The 9,103-nt window shown below is 47.3% G+C and overlaps 1 pseudogene across 1 annotated transcript in view; it reads left to right on the forward strand.

Moving 5' to 3' along the window:
- Positions 1-8,228, forward strand: part of LOC309870611 (intraflagellar transport protein 172 homolog) — an 89,515-nt pseudogene extending 81,287 nt beyond the window's left edge. Inside the window, exons 25-31 of the transcript XR_014316507.1 lie at positions 109-244; positions 1,002-1,091; positions 1,679-1,776; positions 1,904-2,040; positions 2,125-2,240; positions 2,558-2,700; positions 3,551-8,228. The product of XR_014316507.1 is annotated as an intraflagellar transport protein 172 homolog (transcript). The remainder of the gene's footprint in view (positions 1-108; positions 245-1,001; positions 1,092-1,678; positions 1,777-1,903; positions 2,041-2,124; positions 2,241-2,557; positions 2,701-3,550) is intronic.
- The last annotated feature ends 875 nt before the right edge of the window (positions 8,229-9,103 follow it).

Below are 9,103 nucleotides of genomic sequence, written 5' to 3' on the forward strand. Positions count from 1 at the left end.
CCGAGAGAGATGGCACCATGTAGGTTGGAGTAGGCTTGAAGTGTCTCCCTACCTCTACCTGTCTTCCTCTTGCCTCATATGCACGGATGCCTTTCCCCGCTCTGCCAGGTGCTCCATTAAGGCAATTGAAGCTGCCCTGGAAGAAGGCCATTTATGTATTAGATCTACCGGACCGGAACACTGTCGGACCACCACATACTATCCCCGTGGGGCCCAACACTATGCGTCTCTGCAGGAGTATGAGGTGAGGAAAGTCCCTTGCTGGAGCTGGAGGCAACGCAGTACCGAATGAGAAGAGAACCCAGAACCGGAAGTGGGGGCCCCTCACCAAATCCTTCTTTCTTTCTTTTTTTTTTTTTTTAAAGATTTTATTTATTTATTTGACAGACAGAGATCACAAGTAGGCAGAGAGCAGGCAGAGAGAGAGGAGGAGAGGAAGCAGGTTCCCTGCAGAGCAGACAGCCCAATGCGGGGCTCGATCCCAGGACCCTGGGATCATGACCTGAGCCGAAGGCAGCGGCTTTAACCCACTGAGCCACCCAGGCGCCCCCAAATCCTTCTTTCTGAGTCCAGCAGCACCAGCCACCCTGAGCAAGAAGAAAGCAGTTTACTTCCCTTATTTTATTCCAACATAACATAGAGCCCTCTCCCAGACCTCTCCCAGAACAGCTATGGAGCTGTTCCAATGTGGAATTGCCCTGTGTTGCAAAGTACGAGGACCTTTTCGGTCCTTTTAAACTGCCTGTTGTATTGTCCCCATTCTGGTTTTGGCTGTATTGTCCCCATTCTGGTTTTGGCTGTTTTTTTGTTTTTGTTTTTGTTTTCAAAACAGTGGAGGGTGTGAGACACCATAGCCCTCTTTTCTTCTGTGTTGTGGACTAAGGACCCGTCCCCTCCCCACCACCCCAGCTGAGGTTTGCTCTGCCCCCTGCAGGCCACTCTAACGCTCTTGCTCTAATGCTCTTGCTCCCGGCCTTTTGTATCTGCTGTCTCGAGCACAGATTGCGGAGGAGCTCTACGTTAAGGGAGACCGAACAGAAGATGCAGTAGACATGTACACTCGGGCCGGCAGCTGGGAGCAAGCCCACAAGGTAGAGAGCAGGGCGCGGTTCGTCCAAGGGCTCCACCTCTCTGGGGCCATCCCCACTTTCCTTGGGCTCTGATGTCCCCTCTTCACCGGCCTCCTTGAAAGCTGAGAAAGAGCACCAAAATAGAAAAGTCTGGAGCACTTGGATACCTAGCCACAGGGAAAGGCAAGGATGAAGAGGCCCTTGTTCCAAACCCGTAATTCCGAAGCGAGCAAAAGGGTTTGGGAGCTGGGGAGCCCCAAATGCCCCTCCCCAAGCTGTAGTCACAGTGGCAACTTCGTTCCCTGCCTGCGCCCAGAACCCGGTAGGTACAGCGGGAGCACGGGAGTGGGAACACGTGCCCCAGCACAGGTTGTCTCTAGCCTTTCTGCCTCAGCAGAATATAGTCCTGACTCTGCTCCTTATGGTCTTGGAATTCCCTGGACTGACCAGGAAAGCATCCGTACACAAACCCCTGTGGTTGTTGGGAAGGTTCAGAGTTGCTGGGAACACAGGTCACCCCCGAGTCGCGCTTCCCTGACCACTCCGCAGCCCCCCCGCTTCCCTCGGAAGCGCGCCCGAGGCTACTGGGGCTCTGTGTGTCTGCACAGCTGGCGATGAAGTGCATGAGGCCGGAAGACATGTCGGTGCTGTACATCAGCCAGGCTCAGGAGACGAAGAAGCAGGGCAAGTACCTGGAGGCGGAAAGGTGAGCCGCGGCCCCAGAGGAGGCATGCAGGGAGAGGGGTGCGTCTGAGGATGCGCGCCGTCTGCCTAGAGTGCAGTGATGCGGGAATCTGGGTCGAGGAGACCCTGGGTGTCTCTCCCCTCCCCAGGCTCTACGTGACAGTGGAAGAGCCTGATCTTGCCATCACCATGTTCAAAAAAGCACAAGCTGGATGATGATATGATCCGCCTGGTAGGGAAGCACCACCCAGATCTCCTCAGTGACACACACCTACACCTGGGCAAGGTGAGCCCTTCTCCGGTCTCGGCCATCTCTTCCCCAAACTGGCCCCACATCCCCCTCGCCCCATCCTGACCCTCCTTTCCCCAGGAGCTGGAGTCTGAAGGCCGACTGCAGGAGGCCGAGTCTCACTACCTCGAGGCTCAGGAGTGGAAGGCAACAGTGAACATGGACCAGTCCAATGGGCTTTTGGAGGAACCTACCGGGTAAGGAGTCCAGGTCACTCTGGGGACATGCCCGTCCCTCTTCCCCACTCTCAAGTGACGCATTCTGAACTGGTCGTGGGTCTCTTTGAAAAATGTCCATACCAACAGGCAAAATTTCACATGCGGTAGGAGGGGTCTGTGGACTACCTGAAGTCCATTCTTGGACCCTGAGCAGGCTAACAGACCCCAAAACTGAGCCGTCTCCCTGTTCTAGTAGAAAGACCTGACCCTTGTCAAAGCTGCAGTCCGGTCAGTGGGGGAAGGGAGCAGCCCTGTGGCCCTGCATGGGAGGATTGCCAAATGGCTTTGCTTCACAGGTAGCCCAGGCTCACGGAGGAGCTGATGCCCACAAGCACGTGGCCTATCTGTGGGCAAAGAGCCTGGGAGGAGTGTCCAAAGTGAGACTGCTCACTAAGCTCGGACTCCTGGAAGCTGCCGTGGACCACGCCGCCGACAACTGGTGAGGCCCCACGGCTTCTCTCCACTGGCCCCTTTCGAGACAGAGACTCTACATAGACAAGGAAAATGGCTGTATAGCTGAGAAGTGTTTCTGAAAACGGAGGCAGGAGTGAAGAAATCCTTGGAAGAACGTGATGGAGAGGCAAGGAATGAATCAGTAGCTCTGCCCCTGTTCCCCGGGGGCTCAGAACAGTGTTGAGCTGTTCTAAGAAGATGGAAAGTGATCAGCTTTTTTTCTTCTTTTTTAAAAAGACCTTTTAAGTAATTACTATACCCAGTGTGCGACTTGAACTCAACCCAAGATCAAGGGTCATTTATTCTACAGACTGAGCCAGGCAGGTGCCCCAGAGAGAAGAGCTTTTAAAGCGAAGGTGCACTAAGCCAGTAATTGACTTCTGAGTAAAGGAAGTGGGCTTCTGTTAAATGCAAAAAGAGCTTTTCTTAAGCAAATGTTGTAAAGATCAGTAGTAATCCTGCATTGACTCAGATGGCTGAGGATAGTCTTAATGTTTTAGAGAGACAGTTTTTCTGCTAGTATAAATGCGGCTCAGGAGGAAGTGGTGGAGGCAGAGTAGTGCTGTGAGGCTCACTGCGGTCCCCTGCCTCACGCCCATCCCATTCCTTTATGCCCAGTGGTCGCAGGAAGCACAGGCTTTTCCAAGTGTCCCCTGACCCCCGTCCTCCTTTACGTGTCTGTGTGCTTCTGTGTCACTTCACATGGGTTGTCTTCTCAGTCTGTCCTTTCCATCCCCTGGCCCTGTCTCTACCCTTTGGTTTTCTCTTGCCCTGTTCCCCCTCTTATAAAATGAAGGTACTGAGTAGGCAGACCTTACCTACACCTTCCATTTCAGCTCATTTGAATTTGCTTTTGAACTCTCCCGGCTGGCCCTCAAGCACAAAACCCCTAAGATGCATCTCCGATATAAATACAGCAATACAGATCAGCACAACAACCAAAAAGAGTTAGCTCTTTCCAACTTAGACATTCCCAACTACCCAAGCCCATAGTTTCCTAAAGCAGTGCTATTGTCATAACCACTTCAGTCGGACAGCCTGTGGTTATTGTTCAAAAAGACAATAGCAGGTAAGAGAAACTCCTACAGAAAGAACATCTCTAGCCAGGAGTCCAAGAGCTCCAAAATAGGAACCAGAGTTCAAGCCAAGGGGGAAATCTAAATGGTTGCTTAAGAGAACCTCACACAGTCACATTAAAGAGAAACTCACACCCAGAAGCAAACCCACCATAACTTCATAAGGGAGAGAAACCCCTGTAATTCCTCTGAAAGGAGCCACCACAGTCCCTCTGAGAGGAGCCTTAGAAGTCGATCTCTAAAGAGCCATCACAGTCCGTCTAAGCGGAGCCACCGAAGCTGCCTTCAGAGAGCCGTCACTTTCCCTCTGAGAGAAGCTACTAAATTTTTCCTAGGATGACACATCTCAGGCCCTCTAAGCGGAACCAATGAAACCTTCTTCAGAAGAGCCATCACAGTCCCTCTGATAGGAGCCATTGAAGTCTTCCTTGGAAGAGCCATACAGTAACTCTGAGAGTAGCCATCGAAGTCTTCCTCGGAAGAGCCATCACAGTCCCTCTGAGAGGAGCCATCGAAGTCTTCTGCGGCAGAGACATCACAGTCGTTCTAAGAGGAGCCACTGAAGCCTTCTTCAGAAGAGCCACCACAGTCCCTCTGAGAGGAGCCATCGAAGTGCTTCTCAGAGGAGCCATCACAGTCCCTCTGAAAGGAACCGTCAGAGTCCCTGTGAAAGGAGATGTTGCAGTCCTTGTGAGAGTAGATGTCACACGCCCTGTGAGAGCAGATGTCACAGTCCCCTTGAAAGGAGCAGTCGCAGTCTCTTTCAGGAAACTCATCACAGTCTTTTTGAGGTGAGAGGACATAGCCCTTTTGAGGGAAGACAGCACAGGCCCTCTGAGAGAAGCCATTGAAGTCTTCCTTGGAAGAAACATCACAGTCCCTCTAAGGGGAGCTATTGAAGCCTTCCTCAGAGGAAACATCACAGTCCCTCTGAGAGGAGCCACCAAAACCTTCCACAGAAGAGCCATCACAGCCTCTCTGAGAGTAGCCATCGAAGTCTTTCTCTAAAGAGTCCTCCAAGTCCCTCTGAGAGGAGCCCCCGACGTCATTCTCAGAAGAGACATCACAGTCTCTCTGAGAGGAGCCACCAAATCCTTCCACAGAAGAGCCATCACAGTCTCTCTGAGAGTAGCCATCAAAGTCCTTCTCTAAAGAGTCCTCAGAGTCCCTCTGAGAGGAGCCCCTGACGTCGTTCTCAGAAGAGACATCACAGTCTCTCTGAGCGGAACCACCGAAGTGTTCCTCAGAAGAGCCATCGCAATCCCTCTGAGAGGAGCCATCGAAGTCCTTTAAAGAGCCTTCAGAGTTTCTGTGAGAGGAGCCACTGAAGTCTTCCTCACAGTCGCTCTAAGAAGAGCCACCGAAACCTTCTTCAGAAGAGACATCACAGTCCCTCTGAGAGGAGCCACCAAAGTCTTTCTCAGAAGATCCATCACAGTCCCTCTGAGAGGAGCAATCGAAATCTTCCTCAGAGGAGATATCACAGTCCCTAGAAGAGGAGCCACTGAAGCCTTCTTCAGAGAAGACATCACAGTCCCTCTTGAGAGGAGCCATTGAAGTCTTCCTTGGACATCACAGTCCCTTTAAGGGGAACCACCAAAGCCTTTTTCACAAGAGCCATCATAGTCCTTCTGAGAGGAGCCATTGAAGTCTTCCTCGGATGAGACATCACAGACCCTCTAAGGGGAGTCACCAAAGCCTTCTTCCGAAAAGCCCTTACAGTTCTTCTGAGAGGTGTCACCAAAATCTTCCTCAGAAGAGCCATCACAGACTATCTGAGAGCAGCCATGAAGTCCTTCTCCAAAGAGCCATCAGAGTCCCTGTGAGAGGAGCCATCGAAGTCTTTCTTGGAAGAGACAACATAGTCCCTCTAAGCAGAGCCACTGAACCCTTCTTCAGAATAGACATCACAGTCCCTCCGAGAGGAGCCATCAACGTCCTCCTCAGAGGAGCCATCACAGTCCCTCTGAAAGGAGCCGCCAGAGTCCCTGTGAGAGGAGATGTCACATTCCCTCTGAGAGGATATTTCACAGTCCCTTTAAGAGGAGATGTCGCAGTCCCCTTGAGAGGAGCAGTCGCAGTCTCTTTCAGAAAACTCATCACAGTCCTTTCAAGGTGAGAGGACATAGCCCTTTTGAGGGAAGACAGCACAGACCCTCTGAGAGGAGCCATCAAAGTCCTTCTCCAAAGAGCCATCACAGTCCCTCTAAGGGGAGCCACTGAAGCCTTCCTCAGAAGAGACATCACAGTCCCTCTGAGAGGAGCCATTGAAGGCCTTCACTAAAAACCCATCACCATCTCTCTGAGAGGAGCCTTCAAAATCCTTACCTAAAGAGCCATCACAGTCCCTCTGAGAGGAGCCATCGAAGTCCTTCCCTATAAAGCCTTCACAGTCCCTCTGAGAGGAGCCACCGAAGTCTTTCCCTAAAAAGCCATTATCGTCTCTCTGAAAGGACCCTTCGAAGTCCTTCCCTAAAAAGCCATCAGAGTCCCTCTGAAAGGAGCAATCAAAGTCCTTCTCTAAAGATCCATCACAGTCCCTCTGAGAGGAGCCATCAAATTTCTTCCTTAAAGAGCCGTCACAGACACTGTGAGAGGAGCTTTCAAAGTCCTTCTCTAAAGAGCCATCATGGTCCCTCTGAGAGGACCCACCAAAGTCTTTCTCAGACGAACCATCATGTTACTCTGAGAGGAGCCATCAAAGTCTTCCTCTAAAGAGACATCAGAGTCCTCTGATAAGAGCCACCGAAGCCTTCTTCAGAAGAGGCATCACAGTCCCTCTGACGGGAGCCATTGAAGTCCTTCTCTAAAGAGCCATCAATGCCCCATTGAGAGGAGCCATCAAAGTCCTTCCCTAAAACCCATCACCGTCTTTCTGAGAGGAGCCTTCAAAGTCCTTCCATAAAGAGCCATCACAGTCCCTTTGAGATGAGCCATCTCAAAAATTCAAAATTTCTTTAAGATTTTGGTATTTTTTTCATCGTATATTTTCCACATTAATATTATTTTAAATAATATTGTATTAAATATTACCTTGTTTACTAAGCTTTTTGATGCCCCTTAAATTTTGTGTCCAAGTTGAATGGCTCTCTAATTTTACCCAATCCCTGCCTTCCTGGAGGGATTGGATAATTCTATGGGAGGAAAAAAGAACTTTGATCCCTACCTTATACCATACAGAAAAAAGTAATTTGAGATGGATCAAAGGCTTTAATGTAAATGAAAAAAAAAGGTGGTGGGTGGGCTTCTAGAAGAAACATAGAAGACTATTATCACAGCCTGGGGGCAGGAAAAAATTTCTTACATTAGAAACGACAAAAAAAACCCTGAGCATAAAAGCAAAAACTGATACATTGGATTTCATTAAAATTAAGAACTTCTGTTCATTAGCACACCACTGCGAGTGAAAAGATAAGCCACAGTGGGAAAATTTATTTTTAGTACCTATATCTGACACACAATTCATGTCCATAATATTTAAAGAGTGCCTACACACACACACACACACAAAGAGTTCCTACAAATTAGTAAGTAAAAGATTGACAATGCAACCGTTAAAAATAGGCCCAAACATTGAACAGGAAGGTCACAAAAGAGGATTTTCAAATGACCAAGAAACATAAGAAGTTTCTCAATATCATTAGTAAACATGGAAATGCACATTAAAAACCACAACGTAATGCCAAACATACTACCTAGAGTAGCTAAAATTAAAAAGATGGTCATTGTCAAGTGTTAAGAAGAATGTGGAGAAACTAGAATTCTCATACTCTACTAATGGAAGTATGAATTGGTAGAATTACTTTAGAGTATGTTTGGTATCATCTACTAAAATTAAACATACATAGCACATGGCCAGGCATATTTCCAATGGAAACAGGGTTCCACATCAACAATGTATCATTTACAATTAACATCTTGAAACTTTATCTTACATTTTATAGACACTTTATATACATTTTAACTATAAAAAATAACTGACTTTTTGAAATTCAATATGCAAAAAGGAAAAATTTTTTTTTATTTCTTAAATTTTAACTCCTGCATAGTTAACATACAGTGTTATGTTCAGTTTCAGGTATATAATACAGTGACTCAACAGTTCTATAGATTACTCGGAGCTCATCAAGATACTCTTATGGTGCCTGGCTGGCTCAGTTGGTAGAGTGTGCCACACTTGATCTTGGGATTATAGGTTTGACCGCCATGTTGGGTATAAAGATTACTTTAAAAAAATAATCTTCAGGGGCGCCTGGGTGGCTCAGTGGGTTGAAGCCTCTGCCTTCTGCTCAGGTCGTGATTCCAGGGTCCTGGGATCAAGCCCCGCATCGGGCTCTTTGCTCAGCAGAGAGCCAGCTTCCTCCTCTCTCTCTTCCTGCTTCTCTGCCTACTTGTGATCTCTCTCTGTCAAATAAATAAATAAAATCTTTAAAAAAAATCTTCAAAAGAATAAAGATAGTATACTCTTAATCTCCTTCACCTATTTCATTCTTCCTCCCACCCACCTCCCTTCTGGTAACCATCTGTTTTCTCTAGCTAAGAGTCTGTATTTTGGTTTGTCTTTCTCATTTTTTTCTTTTGTTCCTTTGTTTTGTTTCTTAAATGGCACATATGAGTGAAATCGTATGGAATTTGTCATTCTCTGACTGGCTTATTTTGCTTAGCATTATACTCTCCTGATCCACCTGTGCTGTTGCAAATGGCAAGATTTCAATCTTTTTTATGGCTGAATAATATTCCATTGGAGATGTATATCACATTATATTTTTTTCCATTCATCTCCCAATGGATGTATAATTCTATTTTTATAAGGTTCAAACAAGGCAAAATTAATCCATGACTGTAGACATCAGAATAGAGATTGCCTCTGGGTGGGAGGAGAACAGACTGGAAAGGATTATGAAGGAACTCTCTAGGACTATGGCAGTATTAAAAGCTTGACTGGGGGTGCTAGTTAATAGGTGTATAAATTTATCAAAACTCATCATACTGTACATTTAAGATGTATGCATTTTGCTGTTTATAGTTATGCCTGAATGAAAAGTGTATTTGACAAAAAAGCTATTTTTACATATATATGTACTAATAAATTTTATTAATTATGTATCAAGGTGACACTGAGGAATTTACACTATATATCCTTCTGGGAAAGCAACGAACGTTTGCCCTCCCCAAAGAGGGGAGCCAGGCCTTGGTTCTTAAGGACTTAGTTTTCCCAATCCACAGCAAGGAGTTAAGTTTCGCCTGCTGAAAAAATTGGCAAGAACCTAAAAGACACCCCTCATGTAAGACTAAACCTGTGGAGGATTTTAA

The sequence above is a fragment of the Mustela nivalis genome (assembly GCF_964662115.1).
Source record: "Mustela nivalis genome assembly, chromosome: 8".
NCBI classification, from domain to species: domain Eukaryota; kingdom Metazoa; phylum Chordata; class Mammalia; order Carnivora; family Mustelidae; genus Mustela; species Mustela nivalis.